The sequence below is a fragment of the Somniosus microcephalus genome, chromosome 5 (genome assembly GCF_052327205.1).
Source record: "Somniosus microcephalus isolate GS21.2 chromosome 5, FLI_Smic_1.0, whole genome shotgun sequence".
Taxonomy (NCBI): domain Eukaryota; kingdom Metazoa; phylum Chordata; class Chondrichthyes; order Squaliformes; family Somniosidae; genus Somniosus; species Somniosus microcephalus.
Window position 1 is genome coordinate 197089573 of NC_140991.1, and position 19299 is coordinate 197108871.

At 46.1% G+C, this 19299-nt stretch overlaps 1 protein-coding gene across 4 annotated transcripts in view; it reads left to right on the forward strand.

The window, feature by feature from the left end:
* The window catches only part of LOC147117508 (retinoic acid receptor beta-like), a 334754-nt gene that overhangs the window by 166282 nt on the left and 149173 nt on the right, over positions 1-19299 (forward strand). The gene's annotated exons all lie outside the window — the stretch shown is intronic.

The following is a 19299-nucleotide window of genomic DNA, read 5'->3' on the forward strand; positions in this document are numbered from 1 at the left end:
GGTCAGAGGACAGGAAATGCCGGTTTTCAGCGCATGCGCTGTGCATGCTGAAAACCGGCAATTCCTCCGGGCACACGCGTGAGTACCCCGTCCGTACTCACGCGTTGTGCCCGGAATTACTGGGCCATTGTCCTGAGTTGGGCTTAATTAAGGATGTAGGGCAGGCTCTTGGCTTGATCTTTACTACACAGAGGGAGCCCATGATTGTTAGACAGTAAAATTTCAGTGGTGATTCAGCAAGACACACACTGTAACATCAGGGGAGGGAGGAACTGCCATTAATGGGGACAGAAGCAGCTTAAGAGTTGTTTTCCTAATTTCTAGAATGGCTTCTAATGAGCCTTTATTTTTGTTTGCAGGAGTCATGGGGACAGAAGAGAGGGAGAGTTGATCACTCTTAGGCCCTCTCCATTCATCAGGCCCATCAGTAGTCTTCCTACCACTGCCCCAGCAAATACTGCCATTGCTATACTGGTCTTACCTGGGATTGGAGGTCCTGTGGCAGGAAGACAGGAAAATCATTTAGTTTTCCTAGATCCACCCCACCGCCATTTCAATGTGGCTGAAGGGGGGTGGGGGGTGGAGGGGTTCAAGGATTGTGCAGTCAAGATCCCTGCTGAGTGATGGAGGAAGATTTTATGTACTGTTTTCAGAGGCAGGGATCTGGTGGTAGGCCTTACCATCCCATCTTTTCCCATCCTCTGCGATACCACCCAATTTCTATGAAGTTTTTTCATTCTTTCTGAATGGCAATTATAAACATAGGGTGAATTTCCTCGTTGCTTCTCCCACCCTGCTGCAGTAACCTCAGTGGAGTTCGGAGGAAACATGAACAGGGTATCCACTGAACTTCTGCCAAAGATACAATGGTGGAGCAGGTGTTACACTGAGGAAATTCAGCCTCATGCTTTCTTCTCCCTACACTCCCAATGTATTAAAATCAAACGTCATCACTTCTGTTCACCCTTTGGCATCAGAAATGTGCAGCTCCCTTAACTCCCTCAGTCTGTCCCCCCTCCTATGGTTTTCAAGCTTTTAAAACTCAAGCTTGATGTCACCTAATGACTGTTTCCCAATTCACCTCACCTCCCTTACCCTCTTCACATTTGCTATTGTGCACTATGAGCCATGACTTTGGTTGCTCAATTGTAAAAACAATAACAAATAAGATCATAGTGTTTGTTTCTTCAGATCTTAAAGCTTTATTTTGTGTTTCAGTCCCATAAATGACATTTGCTGTTTTAGCAATTTGCTAATACGAAAACTGCAAGACGAGGAGAGCCAGTTCTGGAGAAGGAGTAAGCTGATTCCCGTGTGAATTATCACAGAATCACAGAAATCACAGAAACCCCACAGTGCAGATAGAGGCCATTTCAGCCCATCGAGCCTGCACCGACACATATCCCACCCGATCACCGTAACCCCTACACCAACACATATCCCACCCTATCCCTGTAACCCCCCTAACACTAAGGGTCAATTTATCATAGCCAATCAACCTAACCCGCTATACTGGTCTTGTATCTTGTATCTTGGAGTTCTTGGTGACTGTTCATAGGACTGTAGTAAATAACAATGTGTTTGTGTTCTTCAGACAGTTTAAAGCTGTTGAGCAAAGGAGCCAGTGGGGGCTAAATTCGATAGCCCCCTAAAACAGGTGCGGGGATTGTGATGCACAATTAACCCATGCCCGTTTCCATGCAGGCAGCACGCCAACTTCTTGCTGCCCACTGATTAACATGATTGCAGCATGCAGCCAGCGCTAACCGTGCTGTTAATTGGCTGGACGCATCAGCAGGGGGCCCAAAATCATACCTTGCTAGCACTACTTCAAGCTAGCCTGCACTGCTTAAAGGGGAGGTTCATTGTGGTTGGAGTCATGGTTGAAGAGATTCTGACCTGGCAAAGAGTGAGGAATGGCACAACGGGAGAGAGCGGGCTCCAAGATTTTCGGATGCTGCACTGGAGGCCTTGGTGGAGCAGGTGGAAAGGAGAAGAGATGTTCTGTATCCACAGGGGGGCAGGAGGCCCTCCAGATACATGCTCAGAAGGCAGTGGGAGCGGATAGCCATGGCAGTCAACGCCAGGAGTCAAGCTCTGAGGACCTCACATGAGTGGTCAAAGTCAATGAATGCACCTTCTAATGCCGTATCCTACCAACTGCGCCACTAGCCTCAACCACTGCTCAATGCACCACACCCCATCACTCACCTACCAACAATCTCTATCAATTTAGACTTTTACCTCACATTCATAGCTTCACCTCACCCTCACATACTTAGCACTGCTGCAAGCCTCACACCCACATTTCGCAGCTTACACACACTGCCAGCTATTCATCCATGACTGCCACAACACCCAAACTGATTGCAGCACACTCAATGACACACTTCCCTCTCTCTTGCAGGACAAGGTGGTGTACAACCGGAGGCAGCAGGAGCTAACCTGCGGGGGGCAGGCACACCTACATCTCCTAACCTCAATGGAGGGGGATGACCATTACTGAGGCCGTGACCAGCGGCAGGGCTGAAACCATAGAAAATGATGATATCCTTATACCTAATCCTCCTCCACACATCCCACTTCCCCTTAATCCCACATCTCTTCTGATTTATAAGCTGCAGATGGTGTAAGCGTGCACCTCCTTTCCCCCTGCCACCCATCCCTCATCACAGCCTTACCCTTGTGGTTTTTTCCTTTCAGATACCCAAGTACAGTACTGCCACCTGGCCAGGCAGTGATGGAAGAGCAACAGGTGGAAGAGCAAGTAGACAGTGATGATGAACAAACACCATCACTTGATTTCACACTCGCAGCCACCAGCTCAGATACTGACACTGCGCGTAATTTAGAGGATAGCGTAGAGGTGGGATCTGCAAGTGGCGAGACACCGGGCACAAGTGACCTGCAGCCTTGCAGGAGGCAAGATAGCGCAGGTGCCAGCTCGCCGGAGGGTGAGGTCGCACACGAGTTGAGCTGCAGAGGACTTAGATGGGGCAGACTACAGAAGAATGCTGATGAAATTCTTGGTGCATTGGGGAGCCTGCCAGAAAGCATTAACAAGGAGCATGGAGGAGTCCGGCCCCAACTTGGCAAAGAGATTTGCGCAGAGATGGAGCCCATCCTTTCCAGTGTGGAAGTGGTGGCCAACTCCATTCACACACTTGTAGACACAACCATGATGCAGCGTCTGACGGCCGATGTCTCAGTTTCCATTGCAGCACAAGCAGCAGCCACCCAATGAGCTGCAGTGGAAGCTCAGACTGCTGTCATGCAAGGTCAGCTTGTAAATCAGAAGAGATTGTGGGAAGATGCGGAAGTGGGATGCGAGAAGCAGGATTAGGTATGAGGATACCATCATCTTCAATTGATTCAGCCCTGCCGCTTGACACAGGCTCGGTAATGATCCTCCCAATAATGGCCAGCATCGTCTCCTCCATCGGGGTAAGGACATGTAGAAGTGCCTGTCCCCCACCGGTTAGGTCCTGCTACCTCCGGTTATGTGCCAATTTGTCCTGCAAAAGAGAGGGAAGTGCGTCAGTGAGTGTGGTGCAATGTGTTTGAGTGATGTGGCTGTTGTGGTTGAATAGCTGGCATTGTGTGCAATCTCTGAGACGTGGGTGTCATGTTTACAGCATTTCTAAGTGTGTGAGGGTAAAGTGAAGCTATGGATGTTAGGTATATGATTCGTGATTGTTAGAGATTGTTGATTTCTCATCTGCATGCTGCCCCTCAGCGACATCATCTGAAAACACAGCATCAGTTAGCACATGTACACTGACGACACCCAGCTCTGCCTCACCACCACTTCTCTTGACCCCTCCACTGTCTCTAAATTGTCAAACTGCTTGTTCGACATCTAGTACTGGATGAGCAGAAATTTCCTCCAAGTATTGGGAAGACCGAACTCATTGGGCAGGATTTTCATTGGGCCATGGAGGCGGGATTGGAGGCGTGTGGGGGGTTAAAATTTCGAAATCGGGGGGCACAAACCCATCCCGCCCCCAACCCGCCTCCATGCCAGTTTCAAAGGAGGCGGATACCCGACCTGTGCTGGGACCCGCCTCCCCGAGGTGGGAAGGGGATTAGTGCCAATTAACTGCCTGTTAACAGGTAGTTAACAGGCAGTTTGTAGCCTAATCCCTATTTTTATTGCTGAAGTGTGGGATTCCCGACGGCTCCAAACCACGCCAAGTTAGCGAGGCAGACCGTCGGACTGAAGGGCTTGGAGGATTTGAGATGTCCGGTGTTCAGGTAAGTGATGGGTGCATGAGTGCAGAGGTAAGTGTGTTTGGTGTTTAAAGAAGTTTTACTTACATTTACTTATCTTTACAGCCTTCCTTCCTTCAGGTCTCGGGAGTCCCTCATCTCACCGGCACAGAAAGCAGAATGGCCGCGAGCTGTCAAAAGTTGCAGCATTCAGCTTTCTGTTCCGGAGAGATCTCTAAATCAGCCTGAGAGGAAGGAATTAACTTGGAGTACAGATTGTCAGTGTTTGACAGCTTCAAACAGCTGTCAAACATTGATATTTCATCTGTCAAAAGCTTTTGACAGATGACATGTCAATCTGTGACATCACCTGTTGCCGGGTGGCCCTTAATTGGCCTGCTGAGCCCGCTGGGTGGGCTCAACAAGGTCAATCAAGTGAAAATTGCGTGGGTTGGCCACAACTCAATGGAGGCGGGACTATAACCCCGAAAGTTGTAGTCCCGCCTCCTACACGCCTCCTCAATGAAAATCCAGCCCATTGTCTTTGGGCCCCACCACAAACTGTGTTCCCTAGCCACTGACTCCATCCCTCTGCATAGCATCTGTCTGAGGCTGAACCAGACTGTTTGCAACCTTGGTGACATGTTTGACCCTGAAATGAGCTTCCGACCACATATCTGCGCCATAACTAAGACCACCTATTTCCACCTCTGTAACATCGCCTGACTCCACCTCTGCCTCAGCTCATCCTCTGCTGAAACACTCATCCATGCCTTTGTTACCTCTAGACTTGACTATTCCAACACACTCCTGGCTGGCCTCCCACGTTCTACCCTACATAAACTTGAGGTCATCCAAAACTCGGCTGCCCATGTCCTAACTCGCACCAAGTCCCGTTCGCCCATCACCCCTGTGCTCGCTGATCTACATTGGCTCCCGGTTAAGCAACGCCTCGATTTTAAAATTTTCAACCTTGTTTTCAAATCCCTCCATGGCCTCACCCCTCTGTAATCTCCTCCGGTCCACAACCCCCCAGGATATCTGCACTCCTCTAATTCTGGCCTCTTGAGCAGCCCTGATTTTAATCGCTCAACCATTGGTGGCCGTGCCTTCAGCTGCCAAGGACCTAAGCTTCGGAATTCCCTCCCTAAACCTTGCTGCCTCGCTACCTATCTTTCCTCGTTTAAGACGCTCTTTAAAACCTATCTCTTTGATCAAGCTTTTGGTCATCTGCCCTAATTTCTCCTTATGTGGCTCGGTGTCAAATTTTGTTTTATAACATTCCTGTGAAGCGCCTTGGGACGTTTTACTATGTTAAAGGTGCTATATAAGTACAAGTTGTTGTTGTAGGTGAGTGAATTGAGCAGTGTGTGAGCCTAGTCATTCAGTTGTAAGAATATGGCATTTGATGATGAATTCACTGACCTTGACCACTCGTGTGAGGTCATTAAACTTCTTGCGGCACAGCATCCAAGTCCTCGGGGCTATACTGCTCGGATAGACCGTGACGGTAAGGTGTGGGACTGTTGGTGAATGGGGAATTGGGGTTGTGTTTACTGGTACCGCACTTGGATGAGTTCTTCATGAACAGCCCGGCCAGAAAGGGGCTGTCTAGGTTGCTTCCTCCCTTCCTCTTCCTCTTCCTCCTCCTCCTCCTCCTCCTCCACCTCCTCCTCCTCCTCCTCATTCTCCTGCTCCTCAGCTGGGCACGGTATAGCTGGTGGCAAGTGTTGTACCCTCATGATGGCAAGGTTGTGCAGCATGTAGCAGGCACCACAAATCTTGACACTCGCTCTACCGAGTGCTGCAGGACTCCTCCAGAATGGTCCAGGCAGTGGAAGCATTTTTTCAGCACGCCAATGGTCTGCTCTATCACATTCCATGTGGCAGCATGGCTGTCATTGTATGCATGCTACCCTCGTGTGTGTATGGTTTGCACACTGGAGTCACAAACCATGTCATCAGCCCTTGTTGCCCAGCAGCCACCCTTTGGCTTGGCGACGTGGTTCAAATTCAGATGGCACAGCGGACTGCTGCAGGATGAAGGCATCATGACTGCTGCCAGGATATCAGGCATTGACCTGTATGATTCATTACCCATGGTCGCACACCAGCTGGACGTTGAGGGAGTGGAATCCCTTTTGGTTGTGATACATGTCAGAGTTGACATACGGCACCCGCAAAATGACGTGCGTGCAGTCAGTGGCACCCTGCACCATGGGGAAGCCTTGCAATCCTTGAGAAGCCTCGTGCTCGCTCTGCCTGCTTGTCTCTGGCAAGAGAGAATGAAATGTAGTCAGCTCTCTTTGAATACAGAGCCTCAATGACCTCCCTTACACAACAGTGGATGACAAAATGCGAGATGTTGGAAAGAGCCTGACGCATAAAAGTTCATCGCCACTGTCACCTTCGTAGCCATTGGCAATTCGGTCATTGCCATGCTCTGAGGTTGCAGTTGTGGCTGCAGTAGGTGGCAGGTTTCAGTGAGGACATCCTTAGTGAAGTGCAGACGTCTTGCATGTTGTTCCTCGCTGAGGTTCAGGAAGGAGAATTGGTCCCTGAACACCCAGGGTGGATATGGGCTCCTGCTGAGAGCCCTTCTCCCCTTTCTCCTCCTTCCCCCTCTTCCAGCAGGTTGCCCTGCTCTGCATGGCCTCTGTTCATTTTCCAAGTCATGCTGTATTTCAAAGGGAATTCCTGCTAGTGGACCCATGTCTGTCAGCAAGTGTAAGAAGTCACACAACACCAGGTTATAGTCCAACAGCTTTATTTGAAATCACAAGCTTTCGGAGCGCTGCTCCTTCGTCAGGTGATGTGCTTTTGCAGAGAGCTTGTGATTTCAAATAAAGCTGTTGGACTATAACCTGGTGTTGTGTGACTTCTTACATTTGTCCACCCCAGTCCAACTCCGGCATCTCCACACCATGTCAGCAAGTGGTTTGTGCAGAAGCCTTAACGTCAGGAAAAAGTCCTTCAGCACCTGTCACACCACTCCCTGTAGACTTTAGCAACTTTAAACAACTATAGAAAGCACCAAACACTTGTAGCATCATATCACAGCCAGAAGAAATCAATCAGCAAGAGAATCATAGAATCATAGAATGGTGACAGCACAGAAAAAGGCCATTTGGCCTTTTGGGCCCATGCCGGCTCTCTGCAAAAGCACTTCAGCTGTCCCACTCCCCCGCCCTTTCCCCATAGCCCTGCAATTTTTTTTCCTTTAGGTACTTATCCAATTCCCTTTTGAAAGCTATGATTGAGTCTGCCTCCACCACCCTTTCAGGCAGTGCATTACAGAACCTAACCACTCGCTAAGTAAAAAGGTTTTTCCTCATGTTGTCTTTGGTTCTTCTGCCAATCACCTTAAATCTGTGTCCTCTGGTTCTCAACCCTTCTGCCAATGGGAACAGTTTCTCTCTATCTACTCTGTCCAGACCCCTCATGACTTTGAACGCCTCTATCAAACCTCCTTTCAACCTCCTCTGCTCTAAGTAGAAATGGGGGTGGTGCCAGAGGACTGGAAAATTGCAAATGTTACACCCTTGTTCAAAAAAGGGTGTAAGGATAAACCCATCAACTACAGGCCAGCCAGTTTAACCTCGGTACAAAAGCAAAATACTGCGGATGCTGGAAATCTGAAACAAAAACAGAAAATGCTGGAAATACTCAGCAGGTCAGGCAGCATCTGTGGAGAGAGAAACAGAGTTGACGTTTCAGGTCGATGACGCTTCGTCAGAATTAGAAAAAGCTGGAGATGGAACAGGTTTTTAAGCAAGTGCAGGGGCAGGGAAAGGGGGAGGGGAGGAAAGAACAAAAGGGAAGGTCTGTGATAGGATGGAAGGCAGGAGAGATTAAGAGACATGAAGAGATGGTGCAAGGCAAAAGGAGATGGTAATGGGACAAGTTAAGAAACAAAAGATGGCTCTAGATAAAGTGTAAATGGCACTGGCAGAATGAAAGACAGCTGCCATGTGGGAGAGAGAAAACAAATAAATAAATAAATAAATAAATAATAAAATAAATGGGAAAAAAAGAATAGGAGCAGAGGTTATGGTCTGAAATTGTTGAATTCTATGTTGAGTCCAGAAGGCTGTAAAGTGCCTAATCGAAAGATGAGGTGCTGTTCCTCGAGCTTACATTGAGCTTCAGTGGAGCAGTGCAAGAGGCCGAGGACGGTGAGGTCCGAGTGGGAGTGAAGCGGAGAATTAAAGTGACAGGCGACCAGAAGCTCAGGGTCACCCTTACGGACTGCACGGAGGTGTTCCGCAAAGCGGTCACCCAATCTGCGTTTGGTCTCCCCAATGTAGAGGAGACCACATCGTGAGCAGCGAATACAGTATACTAAATTGCAAGAAGTACAAGTAAATCGCCGTTTCACCTGGAAGGAGTGTTTGGGGCCCTGGACAGTGGGAAGGGTGGAGGTAAAAGGGCATATGTTGCATCTCCTGTGCTTGCACGGGAAGGTGCCGGGCGAAGGGAAAGGGGTGTTGGGGCTGGTAGAGGGATCACGCTGGAGGTGGCAGAAATGGCGGAGGATGATCCGTTGAATGTGGAGGCTGGTGGGGTGAAAGGTGAGTGCAAGGGGAACTCTATCGTGGTTCTGGGAGGGAGGGGATGGGGTGAGAGCAGAAGTGCGGGAAATAGAACAGACACAGTCAAGGGCCGTGTCAACCACAGTAGAGGGGAATCCGCGGTTGAGGAAAAAGGAAGACATGTCGGAAGCACTGGTATGGAAGGTGGCATCATCAGAGCAGATGTGGAAACGGAGAAACTGGGAGAGTGGAATAGAGTCCTTACAGGAAGCTGTGGGAGTCAGTGGGCTTGTAGTGAATGTTTGTCAATAGCCTATCCCCAGAGATGGAGACAGAGAAGTCAAGGAAGGGAAGGGAAGAGTCGGAGATGGACCATGTGAAAGTGAGGGAAGGGTGGAAATTGGAAGCAAAGTGAATGAAATTTTCTAGTTCAGGGCGAGAGCAGGAAACAGCACCAATACAATCATCAATTTACCGGAAAAAAAGGTGAGGGAAGGGACCTGAGTAGGACTGGAACAAAGAATGTTCCACATATCCCACGAAAAGGCAGGCATAGCTGGGACCCATGCGGGTTCCCATAGCAACACCTTTAATTTGGTGGAAGTGAGTGGAGTCAAAGGAGAAGTTGTTCAATGTGAGAACAAGTTCAGCCAGGCAGAGGAGGGTGGTGGTGGATGGGGACTGGTTGGGCCTCTGTTCAAGGAAGAAGCGGAGCGCCCTCAGGCCATCCTGGTGGGGGATGGAGGTGTAGCGGGATTGGATGTCCATAGTGAAAAGGAGATGGTTGGGGCCAGGAAACTGGAAATTGTTAAAGTGATGGAGGGCGTCGGAAGAGTCGCGGATGTAGGTGGGAAGAAACTGGACAAGGGGAGAAAAATAGAGTCGTGAAAGGAAGAGATAAGTTCCGTGGGACAAGAACAGGCTGAAACGATTGGCCTACCAGGGCAGTCCTGTTTGTGGATCTTGAGAAGGAGGTAGAAGCGGGCTGTGCGGCGTTGGGGAATTATGAGGTTGGCAGCCGTGGAGGGAAGATCTCCAGAGGAGATGAGGTCAGTGACAGTCTTGGAAACGGTGGCTTGATGTTCGGTACTGGGGTCATGGTCCAGGCGGAGGTAGGAGGAGGTGTCGGAGAGTTGCCGTTCAGCCTCTGCTAGGTAGAGGTCGATTCGCCAAACAACAACAGTTTAACCTCGATAGTGGGGGAGCTTTTAGAAACGATAATCCAGTACAAAATTAACAGTCACTTGGACAAGTGTGGGTTAATTAAGGAAAGCCAGCCCGGATTTTTTAAAGGCAAATCGTGTTTAACTAACTTGATTGAGTTTGTTGATGAGTTAACAGAGAGGCTTGATGAAGGCATTGCAGCTGATGTGGTGTATATGGATTTCCAAAAGACATTTGATAAAGTGCCACATAATAGGCCTACCAGCAAAGTTGAAGCCCATGGACTAAAAGGGACAGTGGCAACATGGATACGAAATTGGCTAAGTGACAGGAAACAGAGAGTAGTGGTGAACAGTTGTTTATCGGACTGGATGAAGGTGTTCCCCAGGGGTCGGTACTTGGACCATTGCTTTTCTGGATATATATTAATGACTTAGACTTGGGTACAGGGCATATTTTCAAAATTTGCAGATGGCACAAAGCTTGGAAGTATAGTGAACAGTTAGAAGGATAGTGATGGACTTCAAGAGGACATAGACAGGTTGGTGGAATGGGCGGACACGTGGCAGATGAAATTTAACGCAGAAAAGTGCGAAGTGATACATCTTGGTAGGAAGAACGAGGAGAGGCAATATAAACTAAAGGGTACAATTCTAAAGCGGGTGCATGAACAGAGAGACCTGGGGGTATATGTGCACAAATCGTTGAAGGTGGTAGGGCTGGTTGAGAAAGCGGTTAAAAAAGCATATGGGATCCTGCTCTTCATAAATAGAGGCATAGAGTACAAAAGCAAGGAAGTTATGATGAACCTTTATAAAACACTGGTTTGGCCTCAACTGGAGTATTGTGTCCAATTCTGGGCACCACACTTTAGGAAGGATGTGAAGGCCTTAGAGAGGGTGCAGAAAAGATTTACAAGAATGGTTCCAGAGATGAGGGATTTCAGTTATGTGGATAGACTGGAGAAGCTGGAGTTGTTCTCATTAGAGCAGAGAAGGTTGAGAGGAGATTTGATAGAGGTGTACAAAATCATGAGGGGTCTAGACAGAGTAGCTAGAGAGAAACTGTTCCCATTGGCGGAAGGGTCGAGAACCAGAGGACACAGATTTAAGGTGATTGGCAGAAGAACCAAAGGCGACATGAGGAATAACTTTTTATGCAGCAAGTGGTTAGGTTCTGGATTGCACTGGCTGAAAGGGTGGTGGAGGCAGACTCAATCATGGCTTTCAAAAGGGAATTGGATAAGTACCTGAAGGAAAAAAATTGCAGGGCTACAGGGGAAAGGGCGGGGGAGTGAGACTAGCTGAAGTGCTCTTGCAGAGAGCCAGCACGGGCTCAACGGGCCGAATGGCCTCCTTCTGTGCTGTAACCGTTCTATGATTCTACCCAGAAAACATGTCAGGAATCCAGGTGTGGAGATTTTCCATACTTTGGGGGTCCACTGCCCTTCACACCTGACTTCCCAATATGTGCTCCCAGTGGGTGAAGCTTTGCTCCTGGAGTACAAATGAACAACATTTATCTTTTAATGCTGATTGATCCCAGTTTGTGGGCACTTTTATGTTGTGGGCTTGCACCCACTAGGAACTGGTTTGAGAAAGCCTAAAATGATTGGGATTGGAGGTTTCATTTAAAATGACATGTATTCTCCCACATAAACAGACATTACCTCACTGGCTGGAAGGGCATATACTGAAACTTCAGTGCACACTCTGCATGATTTTGTGGCCATTTAAAGTGATGGTTGAAAATTCATACGCACCTGAATTTACAGCAGAAGCTCCCAGTACCCGAGACTCTCCATCGGGAATGCAGTGCTGGAAAGTTAGCCCTCACATGTCCACTATAAAGTACATGACATCAATTTTCACATTAACCTACAAAGAAAGAAATGGACAATCAGAAACTCGGAGGCTCTTCCCCAAGTTTTCTAGACACATGCACTGTACCTTATTTCATTACATCAGTTCACATCGGCCAGCCTAGTTAAGTCAAATCAGGTTTATTAACGTAGTCTCAGATGTTATGTTCTTTAAAGCCCTTTCAAGCTGTGATTTGCCTGTGTGGCTAGTAGCAACCAAAATGCTGCTTTCAGTCTTGTTCTCTTGGAATCATTATACAGCATCATGTATTGTGCTTGCACTCTTTCTCTGGGTAATAAAAGGATCCTTTACATCAAGAGAACATTGACAAGATGGATAATTCTCTTACCTACAGTGGCGCTCTCTGGTATAAAGCTGGTAATCTCTAAAGAACCAATGGATTCAGAGGTTGAGATTTTTGTGGTTCCATAAATTGCCATCAGTTTCCACTCACCTTTTGATAATTGTTTTGAGCAGTGGCGGCACCATTAAACATGAACAAGTGCAGAGAGGTCACAGGTCTTTGTTCAATACTGTTTTCCTGGCGATTGCAGATTAAATGTAAAAGTGGCAGAAGACAAAGGGGGTTAGATTTTAATTTTGTGCGACAGTGTAAAAGGGATGATAGTGAATCAGCAGCCCTTTTTACATCGCTCCCGATTTATATGTCCAATGAAGTAATTGAAATAAAAATCGGGAGAGATGTTATACGGACTGCTGATTCGCTATCACCCATTTTACACTATCGCACAAAGTCAAAATTGCCCCCTAACACTCTGCATGGAAACTACAATATCCCCCAGCACTGCAATTTGAATAAAAATTAAAAGCAGAACCAGTTTTGCGAAGACCCAAAATTTTCATCTCTTTCAGATGCTGTTAGATCTACTGTACATTTCCAGCAATTGCTATTTTTGTTTATGATTTTCTCTATCTGTATAGTTTAAAGGGCAGTGGGGTATTGGCACTTAACTGAGCAAACCTTTCCATTTCTATTTTATGATGCCGACCCAACTCCAATATGGTACTTTCAACCAGTATCCCCTGCCAGTGTGAGTCACCATTGTGGACATATGCTAATCTAATGGCAGAATAGAGGTACAGTCTTTGCTCTGCTTTGGAATAGGAGTTGGTAACGGTGAAATTTAAGACATCTGGTACAGACTAAACTGTAAGATGCCAAATGTCTGTGTTTTCTTTGGAAAAGCTACATGAAAAGAGTAATATATGGGCTCATACTGTGCTGAGAACAAAAGCCTTTTTTTTGTATTTCACTTTTCCAGTTTTTGTGTTCAGGCCAGCTTACGAGGCCAGGTATTAATGCAAACTGGCTTTTGATTTTGTATGGGAGATAATCAGAAAGCCCAGCACCAAGAAAGTGGACTTGGTCCTCTCCCATCTGTCCTGGTCCTCTTTATTCACTTGGCGTTACACAGATAGTTGTTTTCTAGCGTTATTAAGCAGGAGTTGAAAGTACCGCCTAGGCCTGTGCTGTAACATGCCTTCCATTTGCTCCCAACAACACTGTGAATGTGTTCACGCTAAGACAAACAGTGTTTGAGTCAGGGCAGAATATCCCATTTATTTCTTTAGGAACACATTTTGACTATTTTTGAAAATGCTGTTATTGTAAAAGTATTTTAATGTTAAACCTCTACAGTCAAGTGATATCACATCAAGTGACGTGGGCTTGCAACTAAAGGCTTTAGCAATGGAGGATTGTAACAATATACTAAAGGGGTAACTTTATGAGTCTGCACTGCTGGCAGGTGTAAGGGGTGGTGTGTGGGTTGTTTGTCAGCTTCCCCTCTAACTCCTTTGAGCGGTTCGAATCGCTCCCACTCCCTTTTTGTTCTAGACTTTGGACTTATTTGGGGGTTGTAATAAACTTGCAACAGACACCTGGGTTAGTCAAAAGAATTCAGATCTTTATTTTGAGACAGGAAAATATACAATACAATAAAACTTATACTCTAAAAGGGTGGGGAACACTCGGAATAAGCGAGGGAGAATTACAATATACAAAATCCCTTACCCTCCCAACCCCACTACACTAGCTAGGCTGGAATCCAGAGGACCAGGAAATGCTCACCAAAATGACTTTCTTGACAGACTGTAGAGGTTCGCGATTTAGGGGTTCTCCTTAGCTGTGGCGGGTGGGGCCTGCCGTACCCCAGACGTGGTAGAAGACTGCACCTGCGTTGGGTCTTCAGTTTGGGTTTGTCCGCAGATGCGGTTAGTCGCGCTGTTGGATGTATCAGGTGAGTACCCGATTTTCTTTGGTTAGGGTTAGTTTTAGGGTCTTTTGTGTCCAAATCTTACCCAGGGGTAAGTCAGACTAGCCTGTAGAGTGGAAACAAGTCTTTGGTTCGTGAGTTTTTCGGCGGTTGGTTCCTTGTTGGTCGCGGTGGCCCAATATTACCTGGTTGGTGGTAATATTGGTGGTTGTTGGTTTCTGTAGGCCTTTCGATTGCCGTGACTTTTGTTCTCCTTCTGTTTCTTCAAGTCTCCGATGATGATCTCTCTCTCGAACTGGTTGGCTGAACTTGAACTGCTCCGATCTTGAACTGACTCGAACTGACTGACTGATGAACTGAAAAGGCAGGCCTCAATTATACTACTTTGGGGCCTGGCTTATCTGACCGTCAAATCTCGGGTTTCTTTGTTAAATTTGGCGGGCTCCTTATTTTTAATGTGTCTTAAAACTTTAACGAGCTTTGGGGATGGCCCATCTAATTCTTAACGAGTTTCGGGGATGGTCCATCTAACTCTTGATTGACTTTTAACTGGTTTCGGGATTGCCTTGAAACTAGTTTAAAAATGCAAAACGTTTATCAATCTCTTTGATTGGTTTTGGACTGTGGTTTGATTGTTGTATCCTGTAAGGCTATGTTCTTTCCTTTGTGTTGCTGGGGACATGTCCTGTTTATTTATGTACCTGGCTCTGCGAATTCTCAGCGGGAACAGGTTTCATTGTCTTTATGTAAAGCTGGGGTGACCCAGGACATTCTCAGACTGTCCAATATCCAAACTCGGGGGCCCACCCCACCTCCCCTGTGTCACAGCCTTTTGCAAGTCTGAACATGCCTTTTAAACCAGCCAAATCTTCCTGGGATTTTTATTTTAAATCCCTTCGGCCCAACAATTCCTTAAAACATTTCCTTACACTTAGGAAAAAGGTGTAATTAACTCTTTGAATTCTTCTGTTAGGCCCAACCACACATTTTATCCTTTTTACAGATTTCTTCTGTGATGTTCCAAAATCATTTTAAAATAAGGCTTTCCTTCTGTTCTGGGGTTTTGCAGAAATTTTCGAACCTTACACAGGGAACATCACCCTCTGGAGGTGCATGGCAAAAATTTGGGCATATGTCATTTAAATAGTTGGAAAATCACGTGTGGTGTGCGCCTGTCTTTCCAGTGTCAGCTCCCAAAGGTCGAGGCTCCCTGAAATCAATGGGATGAAAAGCAGACAGGTTCTATAACAAACGGGTGATCCGCTCTTCTGGATTACCGCTCGGGCAGTGAAGGTGAACCCAACCCACCACCACCTTCTTAGGCAGTCCCTCGGAACCGAGGATGACTTGCTTCCACATTAAAAATTAGTTCTCAGGCGACTGATGAGTCCAATGCGGGACCTACAGTCTCTGTCACAGGTGGGGCAGACAGTGGTTGAAGGGGCGGGTGGATGGGGTGCTTGGGTTGACGTGCGCTCCTTGCGCTGTCTGCACTTGGCTTCCGCTTGCTCCCGGCGAAGAGACTCGAGGTGTTCTGCGCCTTCCCGGTTGCTTTTCCTCCACTTTGTGCGGTCTTGGGCCAGGGATTCCCAAGTGTCGGTGGGGATGTTGCACTTTTTCAAGGTAGCTTTGAGGGTGTCCTTGAAGTGTTTCCTCTGCCCACCTGGGGCTCTCTTGCCGTGCCGGAGCTCCGAGTAGAGCGCTTGTTTTGGGAGTCTCGTATCGGGCATGAAGACAATGTGACCCATCTATCGGAGCTGATCGAGCGTGATCAAAACTTCGATGCTGGGGATGTTGGCCTGAGTGAGAACACTGACGTTGGTGTGCCTATCCTGCCAATGGATAGGCACACCACCTCCCAACCAAAAGGTGGCCAATGGAAAATGTATTTAACATTTTAGATCAAGTCCTGAAGCTAATACTGCTTTCTCATGGGTGAAAGAATATTTGAACCTGACAGTGTCCTATTAATTCAGTACTCAATAGCTGTTCAAGAGACTTTTCCAAGGTACTATTCGTCATGTCTGGGGAGGCAAGAGGCAGGTCACAAACCCTCCACATGTAATAATCTGTATTAAAATTAACTCTTGATAATATATTTAATTCATAATTTTACACACCAAACTATAAAGAAATGGGAAAGAGCACAGTTCTTAATTAATTACATGATGTCTCAAGTATCAGGTCTTCATTGATTTATTACTGTAAATTTGAGTTGACCTTTACACATCAGGAACACATATGGAGAATTTGGGTGCAGAGGTCAATGTACCCGGCAGGATTTTCTATCCATTAAAGTTGTAAACACCTGGCCTGTAGTTCTTATTATGAATTCTTTTGGTGATTATTTATGTTCATGAAGGTGCTACTGTTGGACAATAATGTTTTCTACTTTTTTCATCCAGTATTATGCACTGCCTGGTAATGCATTAGCCAGATGTAGAACAAAGATGGTATTCTTGCATGCAGCATGTCCTGGCCCCAACATCATAAGAACACTTCCTACTGTACCAGTGTGACATTTCTGCTCCCTGTACCAACCATATTTGTGGCTTCTCTGAGCGAGACTGACAGTAGTTTAACATTTTGAGATTATGTTGTGAATTTATGCCCACTCAGTTCACCAAAGTGAATGAGGTCTTTCCAGACCATACACTATCCACCACCAAAAAAGCAGGTGGGTGGATGATCCAGTCACAGGTTCTGCCAATGCTCCTTCAAAACCAGCTGCTAGGAGGTGCACAAGACTTCTGGGAAAGTCTTTTTAATTTCATTTCCTGTGGGGGAGTATAAGGCATCCACTCTGCACAGCAAAACAGCTGTGTTTTGGAACTAAGCTGCATGGTTGATTGTGGTGGAAGATGAGTCAAAACCTCCAGTAGATTAGCTGTTTGAGAAAGTAGGGGGGCACAGTGAGTTCGACACTGGTCTTTCAGCTCTTGGACCTGGGTTCAAATCCATCCCAGATAAGATGAAGGTCTCGTCTGCCGGCTGTAAGAGTCCTGTGTGAAATGAGTTTGGACAGCCTCAATCCAGTTACTGGGGGAGTTACAGCACAAAATGGTTCTACCTAACCTGGCACTAATTTATAATCTCAGAGAGACCAGAGGATGGCTGGTGTGGGAAATGTAAATAAATGTCACACTCTGTGCACAAGGGTGTGCTTTTCTAGGGTTGTGGCAAAGTAGAGAGAACTTTATTCTGCATCTGCTACGCTCTACCAGACCTGGAGTGCTTGATGCTGAACTGGGAAGAGTTCTATTTCCCAGCACTAACATCCCTCACCTTGAGCACAAAAATGTTGAGAAGAGAAAAAAAATCAGCCTTTGAAACGAAGAATTGGCTCCTGCAATTTTGAAATAATTAAATTTGACTGAGTGTGTGAAACATGACTGTATCTGTTGTCAATTTTGACAACCATCTAAGATACAGTTACTACAGTATCATTAATAAAGAAATGCACTATCAACAAATGATGAATTTAAAGCTCCATTTAGTGTCCATAAATACTGTAAGTCTTTTTTTTAAAGTCTTCTTTTGAATTCTTTTTAATTATTTCTTAAGGAGAAACTTGTATGCAAATCAAGACTGTTTGAAAAGCCATAAAATCACATGCAACATACACCAAGATCTTAAGTGTGATAGTGAATCCACATTCATAAATAGATTTCCTTTTTATTCCTTTTCTAATTTCTAAGTTTCTTCCCTTTTTGACAATTCATCACCATTCTTCTTTAGCCAGAAGTGTACGCTATCTAGGCCATGGGTTGTTATTATTAATGTTCCTCCTTCATTGGCTGGTGAGATATTATTAAAGTTTATTGATATGGAATGCTGCATAACCACCTGCTGTTGTGTCTTCCTGTGGTTGGACAGCTTCGGATCAACTCCAAAGCCAGGCCTTCATTACAATCAGGGAACCACACTGAAATGCTTACTTATTTGCAACATTATCAAATTACTTTGAGGCAAGGTAACCTGACATATAGAGGTGTTTTGCTTGAGGAAAATGATAAATGTCACAATTATTATACCTAAGTTTTTTTCATTTGTCAGTGAAGGAATGCTTTGAACAAATAGTATTCACCCTAGTCTCCCCAGGGGAGAAATTCGACTTGCACACAAAACGGGCACAACCAGCCAGAGTCAATTTTGCTTTCAAGCATCGTTTAAATGCCACCAGCGAGTTGTGGGTGCCAAATGGCTGCCTGCTGCAGCTCACCAGTTGAGGAAGGTGGTCTGGTCTGATGATGGGGCGATGATCTCAGGGAGGACCTCAAATGGGTGGGCAGTGGGCTCAGAGATTTTCATTGGCCTAGGACGAGTACTCCTGCTTCTCCTGGGCCCACAAAAATAAAAACTCTCAATTTCCTTGGCCTATTTTTGAGCGACCAACAGCAGTCTCTTTAAGGATCACAGATGGTATATTTAATCAGCCTTCCACCTGTTCCTGACAGGCGGGCTACTCACCATTTACAGGCTCACCTGAATATGACATTAGGCAGGCCATGGGCATCAGTGGGGCCACTGAGGTACTCCAATTTTCAGGCACAAAATGGATGGCCGTGAGTTGAATCTCTTTCCCCTCCTCTTTTGCCTGTCTCCTTGTCTTCAACCTCTAGGTTCATTTTCAAAGTGGGCTTACTGTGAAACATCATAGATGGTAGTGTCTGTATCTACCTAGGGTGGAAGTTCCTGGGGGAATTAAGAGCAATTTCTGCCCGCCCACTGCTGAAATATTTGTGTATTTTTACCAAACAACAGATTCTAATGCATCTTATGCCATTGCATCATGTATTTGGCAAATGAACAGGAAAAAAAAGGTTTGCCAAAGACATTCCCCTTTGTTATTATGGTTCTGAATCCTCCTTGCTATTTACAATATCCCAATCTTACCTACTTCCTGTTATATTTCTGTGTGTACATTTACCACTTTTTTTTCATCATCGCGTTTGAACTGCTTTGTAAAATTGATTGCAAGCTATGTTTTCAGAGAAGTGACAGGGTTGTTAGTCATGCAAATGTTGCAAATGATATGCATATACATTCATGAATAAATATGTTGAGAGCTAGTACAAACAGGGCTTGACCGTTTGGTTCTGTGTTACATAAACACAGCATGCCCACACTAAAGATCTGCATAGAGCCTTTCTTTGTATTATTCTAAACCTTTTATAATTGGAGTAGTTGATGCAATGTTGCTGCCACTTTGTGGCTTCAGATACTGACTTGTGCCATTTACCTCAGAAAATGATTGACTGGCTGGCTGGAACAGTTGTTCCAATTCACAGTGTG